At 36.5% G+C, this 14,247-nt stretch overlaps 1 protein-coding gene and 1 long non-coding RNA gene across 50 annotated transcripts in view; one reads left to right on the top strand and one right to left on the bottom strand.

Moving 5' to 3' along the window:
- The window catches only part of Ptprd (protein tyrosine phosphatase receptor type D), a 2,128,582-nt gene that overhangs the window by 904,770 nt on the left and 1,209,565 nt on the right, over window positions 1-14,247 (top strand). The gene's annotated exons all lie outside the window — the stretch shown is intronic.
- On the bottom strand, window positions 684-12,616 carry LOC144376890 (uncharacterized). The gene is made up of 3 exons (XR_013437254.1): window positions 12,499-12,616; window positions 1,330-1,451; window positions 684-807 (listed from the first exon to the last, which is right to left on the bottom strand). It is a non-coding gene; the product is annotated as an uncharacterized LOC144376890 (long non-coding RNA).

Genomic DNA, 14,247 nt, shown 5'->3' with positions numbered 1-14,247 from the left:
GAAGACTAAGAATCTTTCATTTCAATCACTTTATATAATGTTTAAATTCTCCTCTTTATCTATTTCCTGTTGCTTGAGGATTTTCTTTGAACAATTATTTCTTTTATCTTGTGTCCTAAACATCTAGGTTTCAAAATGTTGCAATTCATTTCAGTATTTTCAAGTCTCTCATCTTAAAGTAAACAACCAAAAGTACCTCCTTGACCCTTTATAGTCATCCCCTTTCTTTTCATAGTCAGGCATCTTGACAAAGTTGTCTTGCTCAGAGTTTATACCTTCTCAAAATTGTATGTATTTATCTTACAGTAATCTGAAACTTATCCCCACCACTCCACTCTTGTATCAATGACCTCCATGTTGCTAACCCAAAGCACACATTTTTATTCTCTCTCTGGTTTTCTCTGTGGCAATTCTTTACAGAAACAGTCTTCTTGTTTTGCCTCCAGGATACAAGTTTCTCCTGCCTTTTCTTACACTGAGCATTTATTTTCAATTCCTTATAGAGATCCACCATCCCCATTAGTGTCTTAAATGACAGTGTTTGCTGGGACCTTTCACAACCCTCTTCATTTTCTTTCTATACATTATCCTTGGGGAATTCCATTTATACTCATTTATAATCTAGTTGGCACCTGAAACTGACTTTCTATTAGGATTGCTATAATAAAACATAGAAGACTATGTATAAAGAAAAGAGATTTATTTAGCTCATGATTTTGAGTCTGAAAGTTCAAACAGCATTGTGCCAGTTCTTGGGAGGGCCTCCCTCACTACCTCACATCCTGGCAGACAGCATCATGGCAGAACCTATATTAAGGAGATATCACATAGTAAGTATATCAGGAAGCCAGAGATCAATTCAGGGATCAAGTTTGCTCTTTTAATATATGTGTTGCTGAAGTGAACACAGTCTTCCTCTCTTATAAACACTCACTCTCACAGGAAATTATGGGGGTCCCACGTGAGCTATGCTAATCTCTTCTAAGGACAGTATCTCCAGAGACATCCCACTAGGCTCCACCACTTAAATTCTACCACCTCCACCATTACCACACTAAGGACCAAGCTTCCAACTTATGAAAACTTGGGGGGGTCATAAAAAAACCATAGCCAAACTATAGCACCCCAAATACCTACTTGAAATTCTCTCCTACCTAAAAATCTCCTATTTAAAATTAATTTGTGGTTTTCAAAAGTGTTTTTTGATCCTACTTGATGTTTTCATTAGAATAACCACTAGTAAGTTTATCAACTTTCTTCTGTTACTACTTCTTCCTATTCTCTTTTTAGCAGCACAGTTTCCAATTATTGGCATATCTATCTTCTCACCTTTTCCACATCAAGATCAGTTGGTTCTTCTTTCCTAATATCTCCCATCTGTTCTCAATAATGTCACTGCCACAGTTCCTGTTTTCTTCTGGATTACTTTGTATAGCCAATTGATGATGTACCTAATAAGAAAGTACTATGTCATTTTATGAATCCACAGCTACCCAGTGTAAGCTAAAGCCTGGGTTAGAGTCTAGCACTCCTGACATTTATGAAATATCTAAAAGGTGTACCAAGGTTCAGAAAGCATTCTCAGCATTTTGGTCTTACCAGTCACCCTATTCCACCCCATCATACAAATGCTGAGCTCTAGCTCTAGGAGATGTTTACTGTACTTTCAAAGTGCATATTTCTCTTGGCTATATACTTTATACAGACTTTTCAGTTCATCAGGGACTATTTCTCCTCCATGGAATGAAATGCCACTCAGCCCTCAAGATTCAACTTACATACCTTTGCTAACTTTTTATGCTTTGGTCTGTTTCTGGTAGCCTCTATTTTCCCAATAGCTTGTGCATGCCACAATTGTGATATTTTACACACTATATTCTGTTGCTTGCATTCTAATCTACTTTTCCCAGTACATAAATAACCTCTTCTGTTAGTATACTATAGTTTTGTAAACCTACTTCCAAGAGTATGCTTTTAATTAATGTAGGTAACCTGAGTTAATTTTTTTAGACAGACTTTATGAGGCATCTGTCTTCTTCCCATTGAGCCATTCTGGTTCTGCTTGCTCTGAAGATCTAGGTGGAAGATCTTTACTTTCTCAAAAAGCTTTCACCTCTAAATAAATTCTGAAAAATAATATTGATGAAATTCCCAGATATCCCCCACAGCGGACACTCCACCAAGGCAATCAGCAGCCAGCTTCTTGAAAAGCTGAAGTATCCACCGCCACTCTCTGACAGATTGCAAACAACAAAACAGGTGTGTGGCACTCAGCCCATCCACCATACATCAGGAACTCGCATAAAATCTCTCCTAGGCTTTCCGGGGGAGGGAGTATCAGAGTGAGCCTGCATAAAGACTAGGGGGGAACTAGAGGCACCTGACCTGCAACCCCCCCTCCACATCTGCAGCCAGGGGAAATCTGGTCTAGCAGGAGAAACCAAGGAGGCTAGAGGCAAGGCCCTCGAGACTGGGCAGCTAGAAACCACAGGTCCGCCGGCGACAGTTCACCCACTGCCCGCGTAGCTGGGCAGTAGGAGAACACCCGCACGCAGGTGACCAATCACCCGCCTGCAGCCTGTGATACTGGGCGGCTGGAGACCGCCCGCCTGCCGCGACCGGGAGCTGAAACCAAACAGAGACAGTCCAGTCACACCACCTCATCAGGACACCCCGGCAAGGAACTGGGGCCGGTCATAGCAAAGTAGTGTCGTCACTGGAGCTCGGACGTCGGAACTTCCTTCACAGCGGAATCCACGTTAGCAGGCATAGTTTAACAACACAAAGGAGAGACATCAGAGTAATACAGAACCAAAACAAACCTATAGAAGAGAGCAGAAACACGACAATCAAATAGAGCTGGAAAGCAACGGGGACAACATGAGAAAATAAGGGAAAAAAGGAGTACAAACAATGCAAGACAACTTAATTCTACAAGAGGACATAGAAACATCAGAAGCAGGGATAGGGAAAGAACTCAAGGCATACCTAACTCAAATGGAAAGGAATATTAGAGAAGACATGAGACAGCAAGTCCAAGCAATAAAAATATATTTTGAAAATGAATTAAACAAACAAATTCAAATGGCAAAGAACGAGCTCTACCAGGAGATAGAGATCTTAAATAGAATCAAACAATAATCCTAGAATTGCAGGAGACTATAAACCAAATTAAAAACTCAAATGAGAATATAACAAATAGACTTGATCAAGTAGAAGTCAGAACATCAGATAATGAAGACAAGGTTTATCAACTTGAAAAGAGTATAGTCAACACAGAAAAGATGCTTAAATCCCATGAGCAATCTATTCAAGAGATATGGGATGTCATTAAAAAACTAAATTTGAGAGTCATCAGGATAGAAGAAGGCACAGAGATTCAAACCAAAGGAATGGACAGCATATTAAATGAAATAATTGTAGAAAACTTCCCAGAGATGAAAGATGGAATGGATTGCCAAATCCTGGAAGCCTACAGGACGCCAAACATTCAAAACTATAATAGACCAACTCCAAGACACATAATTATGAAGATAGCCAACATACAGGACAAGGAGAGAATATTAAAAGCTACGAGAGAAAAGAGGCAGATTACATTCAGGGGTAAACCAATTAGGTTAAGGACTGATTTCTCAGCACAGACTTTGAAAGCGAGAAGATCCTGGAACAATGTATTTCAAACGCTGAAAAATAATGGATTTCAACCAAGAATACTGTATCCAGCAAAATTGAGCTTCAGATTTGACAACGAAATTAAAATCTTTCACGATAAACAAAAGCTAAAAGAATTCGCAGCAAGAAAACCAGCACTGCAAAGCATTCTGAACAAAATACTACAAGAAGAGGAATTGAAAAACAGTGCCCAAAACTAACAACAAGAGGTATCTCAGTAAAGGAGGAGGAAAATAACCAAAAAGTAAAACTAGCCAAACTAAAATAAATAAATAAAGAAGCATGACTGGAAGTACAAATAATATCTCAATTATAACCTTAAATGTTAATGGCCTAAACTCACCAATCAAGAGACATAGGCTAGTAACCTGGATCAAAAAAACAAATCCAACAATATGCTGCCTTCAGGAGACTCATATGATAGGAAAAGACATACACAGGCTGAAGGTTAAAGGTTGGGAAAAATCATACCACTCACATGGCCTTCGGAAGCAAGCAGGAGTGGCCATACTCATATCAAATAAAATCAACTTCAAACCTAAGTTAATTAAGAAGGATAAAGAAGGACACTATATACTGTTAAAAGGGACCATCCACCAACAAGACATAACAATTATCAATTTGTATGCACCAAACAATGGAGCTGCAACGTACATAAAACAAACGCTCCTCAAGTTCAAGAGTCAAATAGACCACAACAAAATAATTATGGGTGACTTTAACATACAGCTCTCACCATTAGACAGATCCTCTAGACAAAAACTGAATAAAGAAACTATAGAACTCAACAGCACAATCAATAACCTAGACCTAACCGACATATATAGAATATACCAACCATCATCAAGTGGATACACGTTCTTCTCAGCAGCACATGGATCCTACTCAAAGATAGACCATATATTATGCCATAAGGCAACTCTTAGTAAATATAAAGGCGTGGAGATAATACCATGCACCATATCTGACCATAATGGAATGAAATTGGAAATCAATGATAAAAAAAGGAAGGAAAAATCCTACACCACATGGAAAATGAACAATATGTTATTGAATGATCAATGGGTTACAGAAGACATAAAGGAAGAGATAAAAAAATTCTTAGAGTCAAATGATAATACAGACACAACATACCGGAATCTATGGGACACAATGAAAGCAGTTTTAAGAGGGAAATTCATTTCTTGGAGTTCTTTCATCAAAAAAAGAAAAAACCAACAAATAAATGAACTCACACTACACCTCAAAAACCTAGAAAAGGAAGAACAAAACAACAGCAAACGTAATAGAAGACAAGAAATAATTAAAATTAGAGCAGAAATAAACGAAATTGAAACAAAAAAAAAACATTGAAAATATTGATAAAACTAAAAGTTGGTTCTTTGAAAAAATAAATAAGATAGACAAGCCCTTAGCTATGCTAACGAAAAGAAGAAGAGAGAGAACTCAAATTACTAATATACGGGATGAAAAAGGCAATATCACAACAGACACTACAGAAATACAGAAGATAATTAGAAAGTATTTTGAAACCCTATATTCTAATAAAATAGAAGATAGTGAAGATATTGATAAATTTCTTAAGGCATATGATTTGCCCAGATTGAGACAGGAAGATACACACAATTTAAACAGACCAATAACAAAGGAAGAAATAGAAGAAGCCATCAAAAGACTACCAACCAAGAAAAGCCCTGGACCGGATGGGTATACAGCGGAGTTCTACAAAACCTTCAAAGAAGAATTAATACCAATACTTTTCAAGCTATTTCAAGAAATAGAAAAAGAAGGAGCTCTTCCAAATTCATTCTATGAGGCCAACATCACTCTGATCCCAAAACCAGACAAAGACACTTCAAAGAAAGAAAACTACAGACCAATATCTCTAATGAACTTGGATGCAAAAATTCTCAATAAAATTCTGGCAAATAGAATTCAAAAACATATCAGAAAACTTGTACACCATGATCAAGTAAGATTCATCCCTGGGATGCAATGCTGGTTCAATATAGGGAAATCAATAAATGCTATTCACCACATCAATAGGCTTAAAGACAAGAACCATATGATCATCTCGATAGATGCAGAAAAAGCATTCGACAAAGTACAGCATCCCTTTATGTTCAAAACACTAGAAAAACTAGGGATAACAGGAACTTACCTCAACATTGTAAAAGCTATATATTCTAAACCTCATGTTAGCATCATCCTAAATGGAGAAAAATTGAAGGCATTCCTTCTAACATCTGGAACAAGACAGGGATGCCCTCTCTCACCACTTCTATTCAATTTAGTTCTTGAAATACTAGCCAGAGCAATTAGACAGACAAAAGAAATTAAAGGCATAAAAATAGGAAAAGAACAACTTAAGTTATCACTATTTGTGGATGATATGATAATATATCTAAAAGACCCAAAAGGGTCTACAAAGAAACTGCTAGAGTTAATAAATAAATTCAGCAAAGTTGCAGGATATAAAATCAACATGCATAAATCAAAGGCATTCCTGTATATCAGCAACAAAACTTCTGAAATGGAAATGAGGAAAACAACTCCATTCACAATATCCTTAAAGAAAATAAAATACTTGGGAATCAACCTAACAAAAGAGGTGAAAGATTTATACAATGAAAACTACAGAACCCTAACGAGAGAGATAGAAGAAGTTCTTAGAAGATGGAAAATGTACTCTGTTCATGGATAGGCAGAACTAACATCATCAAAATGGCGATATTACCCAAAGTTCTCTACAGGTTTAATGCGATGCCAATCAGAATCCCAAAGGCATTTCTTGTAGAAATAGATAAAGCAATCATGAAATTCATATGGAAAAACAAAAGACCCAGAATAGCAAAAGCAATTCTAAGCAGGAAGTGTGAATCTGGAGGTATAGCGATACCAGAGCTCAAACTGTACTACAAAGCAATAGTAACAAAAACAGCATGGTACTGGTACCAAAACAGGCAGGTGGACCAATGGTACAGAATAGAGGACACAGAGACTAATCCACAAAGTTACAACTATCTTTTATTTGATAAAGGGGCTAAAAACATGCAATGGAGGAAGGATAGCATCTTCAACAAATGGTGTTGGGAAAATTGGAAATTGCAACAAAATGAAATTGAATCCCTTTCTCTCGCCAGCCACAAAAGTTAACTCAAAATGGATCAAGGAGCTAGATATCAAAACAGAGACACTGCGTCTGATAGAAGGAAAAGTTGGCTACGATCTACATGTTGTGGGGTCGGGCTCCAAATTCCTTAATAGAACGCCTGTAGCCCAAGAGTTAATAACAAGAATAAACAAAAATAAATAAAAAAAAATAAACTAAAAATTTTTTTCTCAGCAAGAGAAACAGTAAAAGAGGTAAAGAGAGAGCCTACATCCTGGGAACAAATTTTTACCCCTCACACGTCAGATAGAGCCCTAATATCCAGAATGTACAAAGAACTCAAAAAATTAAACAATAAGATAACAAATAATCCAATCAACAAATGGGCCAAAGACCTGAACAGACACTTCTCAGAGGAGGACATACAATCAATCCACAAGCACATGAGAAAATGCTCACCATCTCTAGCAATCAGAGAAATGCAAATCAAAACCACCCTAAGATATCATTTCACTCCAGTAAGATTGGCAGCCATTATAAAGTCAAACAACAATAAGTGTTGGCGAGGATGTGGGGAAAAGGACACACTTGTACACTGCTGGTGGGACTGCAAAATGGTGAGGCCAATTTGGAAAGCAGTATGGAGATTCCTGGGAAAGCTGGGAATGGATCCACCATTTGACCCAGCTATTGCCCTTCTTGGACTATTCCCTGAGGACCTTAAAAGAGCGCACTATAGGGATACGGCCACATCAATGATTATAGCAGCACAAATCACAATAGCTAGACTGTGGAACCAACCTAGATGCCCTACAATAGATGAGTGGATAAAAAAATTGTGGCAGCTATACACAATGGAGTATTATGCAGCACTAAGAAATGACAAAATCATAGAATTTGCAGGGAAATGGATGGCATTAGAGCATATTATGCTAAGTGAAGCTAGCCAAGCCCTAAGAAACAAATGTCAAATGTCTTCTTTGATATAAAGAGAGCCACTAAGAATAGAACAGGAAGGAAGAGCATGAGGAAAAGACTAACAGTAAACTAAGACGAATGGGGGGAGAGAAAGGGAGAGAGAAGGGAAAGCATATGGAAGTGGTAGGAGAACTTCAGTGATACACAAAATTATAAGAGGTTATGAGGGGCAAGGGGGAGGGGGAAAAAAGGGAGAGAATTGAACAACAGCAGAGGAGGTAGAGAGGGAAGATGGGAGGGGAGGGGAGGGGGGATAGTAGGAGATAGGAAATGTAGCAGAATACAACAGTCACTAATATGCCATTATGTAAAAATGTGAGTATGTAACAGAAGTGAGTCTGCAATATGTATTTGGAGAGTTCAAAACCCAATTGAGTCAAATGTATGAAAGATGATATATCATGAGCTCTGTAATGTTTTGAACAATCAAAAAAAATGAAAAAAAAGAAATTCCCAGATATAACATTGATCCATTAAGAATGAGCTCATTTTCATATAATAAGAAAAACAATAGTAACAGTTGCTCAAGCAAAGAAGAAACTCATTTCCCTCTTATTTGAAAGTTATCCAAGAAAAACAATCCCACTCTGCTATTTTTGCTACATAGTCATTGGGACCCTGGCTTCCATCTCTCTTAAATATGTACCATCATAAAGCATGCCACTTTATGATCCCAGGTGATTGCTTAAGCTCCAGTCATTTTATCCTAATATCAGCCAGTAGAGAGAAGAAAGGGGCAAACATGGGTCCTCTCCTTCATTTAAGGATAGTTTTTTTACCTCTCATTGACCCAAACTTTCTATTATCATACTTAGCTGCAAGGGAGAACTCATAATCTGTTAAACTGCAAGGCATCCAAATTCTTATTGGTAAAGTTTAAAAGGATAAAATATATTTTCAATTAAAAATGAGTCCCATTGATAGGTGTGTTTGGATCCATGAGTTGAATTATGTAAACAGGAAGTCTTGGGAATAACTACTGACTATAACTACTGACCAGCAATAGTTAAAATGGAGAGCTGATAGTGTTACCTATGTTAAGAATCTTTGTCAACATCTCTGTCAATTGTCAGAATGGTTTTAGTTGGCCAAGAATAACAGTGATTACAATAAACAAACTGTGGAACCAACCTAGTTCCTTCAACAGATAAATGGATAAAGAAACTGTGGTATATATATACACAATGGAATGTTACTCTGCTTTAAAATAGAATACAGTTATGGCATTTGCAGGTAAATGGATAAAGTTGGAGAATATCATGCTAAGCTAAGTAAACCAATCCCAAAACCCCAAAGGCCAAATGTTCTCCCTGATGATCCATAATGAGGGGAAGGGAGCACATGGGAAGAATAGAGGATCTTTGATTGGGCAAAGGGGAGGGAGGAGAAGGGGACGTGGGGGTAGGAAAGATGGTGGAATGAGACAGACATCATTACCCTAGGTACATGTATGACTGTGCATAGGGTGCAACTCTACATTATATACTACCAGAGAAATGAAAAGCTGTGCTTCACTTGTATAAAATGAACTGAAATGTTATTCTGCTGTCATGTATAACTAATTAGAAATAACTTTAAAAAAAGAATAATAGTGATTATCTTAAATGTCCTATTTCCTTATTTGATTATGAATTTTTCTTTTAGCCAGGTATTAACATGCAACCATAACAACTTTGTTGGGAGGGGGGTAGTTCTTAAAAGTCTTACCAATGCCAGTGGATAGGATCAGAGGTCATAACAAGATAATCAAACTAAGTCTATAAGGGATTACTTGAATCTTAAAATCTACTATGAATCTTAGAATTGGAATAGTCTCCTTGAGGTGAGGAAATATTATGTTTGGAAACTTATTCTAGATAGACTATCTTATTTGTAGCTTATTTTGATGTAGATAAGCTCTCAAAACTTGTATGCACAGTAACAAAGGAAGCCTTCCCTTCCAGTATTGCAAGAGTTAGCAAATAAAAACAGAGGGCACACAGCTAAATTTAAGAGAAAATAATATTTTTGGTATAACTGCCCAATGTAGTGTTTGTTATATACTTAGAGTAAAAAAAATCATTATGTTTCTGAAATTTAAATTTATACAGACATTCTATATATTATCTGACAAGCTTATTATCCTCTGAGTTTTATATTTTTTTGTATTAAAAACCAGGATATCATCATATCAATTCAAGGAGCCAAGAAAGCTCAGAAGGTAAAGACCATATTCTGTAAACACTGCAGTGTAAGACATTCTATAAAAGTTTTAATTTTTATGGGGATAAAAATTATGTAAAAATTACATTTATTAATCATACCAGAAAAAAGTGAAGACTTCCTGGATGTTTAAGCTGTTTGGGGATATTTACAAACACAGCCCAAGCACTAACAGGTATTGTTTTGAAGCAAGAGTTGATTGACCATGAGTAAATTACTTTAAGTTTCAGCCTCAGTTCCTTCATGTGTAAAAAAGGATAAGTGTACTTACTTTATAGGATTTTTGTTAGGAATAAATGATATAATATCTTTAAAGAACTTGACACATAGATGGTTCACAGTAAATTGTAGCCCATACTTTTAACAAAATGAATATCTAGGACAATTTTCTCTTCTAATTATAGAAAACCAATGTAGTGGACTATTTCCAACTAGGAGATATAAACCATAAGGTGAGTTAAAGAGGGATAGTTTTAATATAAAGAATGAATTTTTGTGAATTGTACTGCTATAAATATTGATGTGGCTGTGTCCCTGTAGTATGCTGTTTTTAAGTCCTTCGTAGCAGCACAATTCACAATAGCTAAACTGTGAAAACCTTCAGTACATGAATGGATAAAGAAACTGTGGTATATATACACAATGGAATATTACTCAGCAATAAGAGAGAATAAAATCATGACATTTGCAGGTAAATGGATGGAGTTGGAGAAGATAATGTTAAGTGAAGTTAGCTAATCCCCCAAAACCAAATGTCGAATGTTTTCTCTGATATAAGGAGGATGATTTATAGTGGGGTAGGGAGGGAGGCATGGGAGGAATAGAGGAACTCTAGATAGGGTAAAGGAAGGGAGGGAACATGGGGTAAGATGGACATCATTACCCTAAGTACATGTATGAAGACACAAATGATATGAATATACTTTGAATACAACCAGAGATATGAAAGATTGTGCTCTATAGGTGTAATATGAATTGTAATGCATTCTGCTGTCATATATAACAAATTAGAATAAAAATTTTAAAAAAGAATCAACTATGATAAATGTGACTATAGGATATAAGGTAATTCTATATAGCAACACTAAGACTGACTCAAGGAAGGACAGATTTTGAAGGAGTTTGAACCTTGGAGAATCATGGCTAGGCAACCAGAGATCAGAGACATTGATTGCTTTGGTCAGGCTCAGCTAGTCTGGTGCTGCGGCACAAACAATAGGCCACCCTCCACAGTGCAGTACAAGCTATCCACCATCAGCAACTGGTGATTCACATGATAGAAGGGGAAGAAGGTTTTCAGAGCTTTCATGGTGAAGAAGGAATAACCATGTGCTGGTGTGACCCTCTAGTACACAGGTGGCTGCATGCAGAAGGTGAGAGGCTTGCCCGGGAGTTCAGGCTGCCTGTGGAAATAGTGCCAGGCTGAGGCATCAAGGTAATGGAAGGACCAGCAGGGCTGGTGACTGGTGGGACAGTTTCTACCAGATGTCCTCACACCCACACTGTGAGCCCTTCTGGCCTGGGCTGGAAATTGCAGAAACTTTCTTTCTTCTGTCTCCTCCACTGCCTTCTTCTAAGAAAATCTAACATCATATTCACTTTAAAGGAAAAAATGCTTAAAAACAAATTCTATTGTTTATCATATTGAAGGGTGCATTGGGAGCTGAGAGGCCATAAATTAATAAGTGAAATAAATACAGAGATGGTCTAGAAATCACAAAACCATAAAAATGTATTCAAATACTGTGTTCTGCTCTATAGCTCTTTTGGTTCTAAGTTTTTTGATATAAAAAAATTCAGCTTATTTAGGTGTAAGGTAAATTCAGTTCATAATTTAAATATGAATATCCGTTAAAATCAAGATAACTTCACATATGCTGCAAAATAATTTGATGAATTACAAAATAGCACATCAAAGAGAAGCTATGGTCTATTGAATCAAAAATCCAGATTTCAGAAACTGCCTAAACATAATTTACCTATCCAATGTCAGTTGAAAGTCTGCACAATACTCCATAATGACTTCTAAAAATCTCATGTAAATAATGATCCATTTAATATGTTTTACAAAGAAATATATTTTAAATAGTCTTTTATATTGCTTTGATATATTGTAAGAGAGGGCTCATTTTTTCCCCCTCAGAGTACCTAAAAATGTCTCTTAGAGAAAATAAAAGAAAAATTACTGTGCTGATTGTGAGGATAGCAGAAAGTAAGAATTCTTGCAGTTATAAAATTAGTTCAACTGCTGAGAGGTGACATATTATCACAAAGTGACATGGTACTGGAACAGATCTCACACTGGTTATCAGGTCAGTATTGGTTGACAAAGATCTACAACTAATCACTGACAACCTTAACCTTGCTTTGCTTCATTTTTCTAATTTTTAACCAAACACTGATCACCTATTACATGCCAGATGCTGTACTGAGTACTTTATACTGTCATCACACTCTTACTGCAATGGCTTGTGAGGAAGCTATTATTCTCCTCATTCCACAGATGAAGAGTACTAGGAGCATTGCTGAATTACCTGCTGCAGAACATTGTCTCAACAGCTGAAGGTCTAGGGTTTGAAGAGGTATCTGTCTCCAAAGCACCCACTGATTTTAGGCATGTTTCTAATTCAAGGTCAAAGTAGAGAATTACACTTTAAAATTAGAAGTACTATAGTCCAGAGCACTGCCTCTCAAATTTATGTGTGCATACAAATCACCTGGGATTTTTATTAACTAGAGACCAAAGGTCAGAGGTAAGCCTAAGAAGCACATACCCTCCCTTTCCATGTCCCTACTAAGTGACTGAATAACTTTTCATTAAATTTGAAAAGTTACCTAACTAGTTACATTTATTGTACTATTTATTACATTTATATAAATCCACTTCTAAAATTTCTAACACTTAATTTATATTTACTGAATGATTTTTTCTTTACTGTTTCAAAATAATGTCATATGATTCATGTTATGAAATCAAATACTTGATCTATAGCTTTCACTATGTAAAATGTCGTTCATGAACAAGCTAGAATCGACATCATTGGTGAACTGTTAGAAAGGCTAGGCTGAGGGCCAGCCTGGGTGTCCATCAACAGATGAATGGATAAGGAAAATGTGGTATGTATATACAATGGAGATTTCTTCATCCATGACGAATAAAATCATGAAGAATAAGCTTTGAAGGAAAATGGATGGAACTGAGAACATTATGTTAAGTAAAATAAACTAAACCCAGAAGAGTCACATGTTCTCTCTCAAATGTGGAAGCTAGAGCCAAAAAAAGAAAAAAAAAAAAAAAAGGTAGGTGGGTTATTGGGTAAAGATGATCAAAATTAAAGAGAGATCAGTAGAGTCGAAGAAAAGGACCAGGGGGAGGGAGGAAGAGAGAAAAAGGGAAAATACAGGGGAATGACATTAGCCAAATTATAATGTTATACCGTATGCATGTACAAATATATAACAACAAATTCCAGTATTGCCCACACTTCAAATATACTAATAAATAAAGAGGCAATGGTTTAAGGAAAAAAAAAGGGGGGAGGGGGCGGGGGGCATGGCCAGATCCAAACCTAAATCTGTAATTTAACAACACAAATAGTGATTTTTCACATGTGCAGTAATTTGACAAGCACTGGGCTACAGAAGGTCTTATTTTTAAACTGTAATCAGCCATTGAAAGATCCAAGAAAAAGCAACAGTCAGTATTGTTTTTCAAAAGAATATTTAAACCAAATAAGTTTTGTAAAAAAAAAAAATCAAAAGCTGAATATGTAATCACAGTAGCAGATTTCTGTTGACAGCATAGTGTTTCTTATATCAACAGGAATCAAAATAGTCCAAGCAGGAGCTGCCCTTGAAGAATAATTTATCTCCTTTTCTTCTTTGGGCTTTCAAATTCATTTTTCACATATTCCCATTTTTTTCAAATATTGTAGTGAAAAATTATGATAATTACTGTCTTAGGATAATTGGCTAAAGCCCACCTTAGGTTATTATCCTATCAACATCTTGAATCTTGAGGTGGAAGGAAAGGAAAAAAACAGATCTTGAGGGAGAAAAAACTGCTTCCTTAATTTTCCTGTTGACTTGCCCTTTGAGTTTTTATTTTCACACCTGCACTGTGGCCTCAGCAAAACAACAGGTGCAAACTGCAGATGGATTCTGCCACAATTGCAGACAGACACATCTGCCACTGGTTACTTGAGTCTGAATCTGAAAGATGGCCAACAGCAGCCGGATTTGTGTCCTGGGGTTGCTGGGCAGAAGGTTTCCTTGAATGGCAA

Source organism: Ictidomys tridecemlineatus, chromosome 4, assembly GCF_052094955.1.
Source record: "Ictidomys tridecemlineatus isolate mIctTri1 chromosome 4, mIctTri1.hap1, whole genome shotgun sequence".
NCBI lineage: Eukaryota > Metazoa > Chordata > Mammalia > Rodentia > Sciuridae > Ictidomys > Ictidomys tridecemlineatus.
This window is presented reverse-complemented; position numbering and strand designations above follow the sequence as displayed.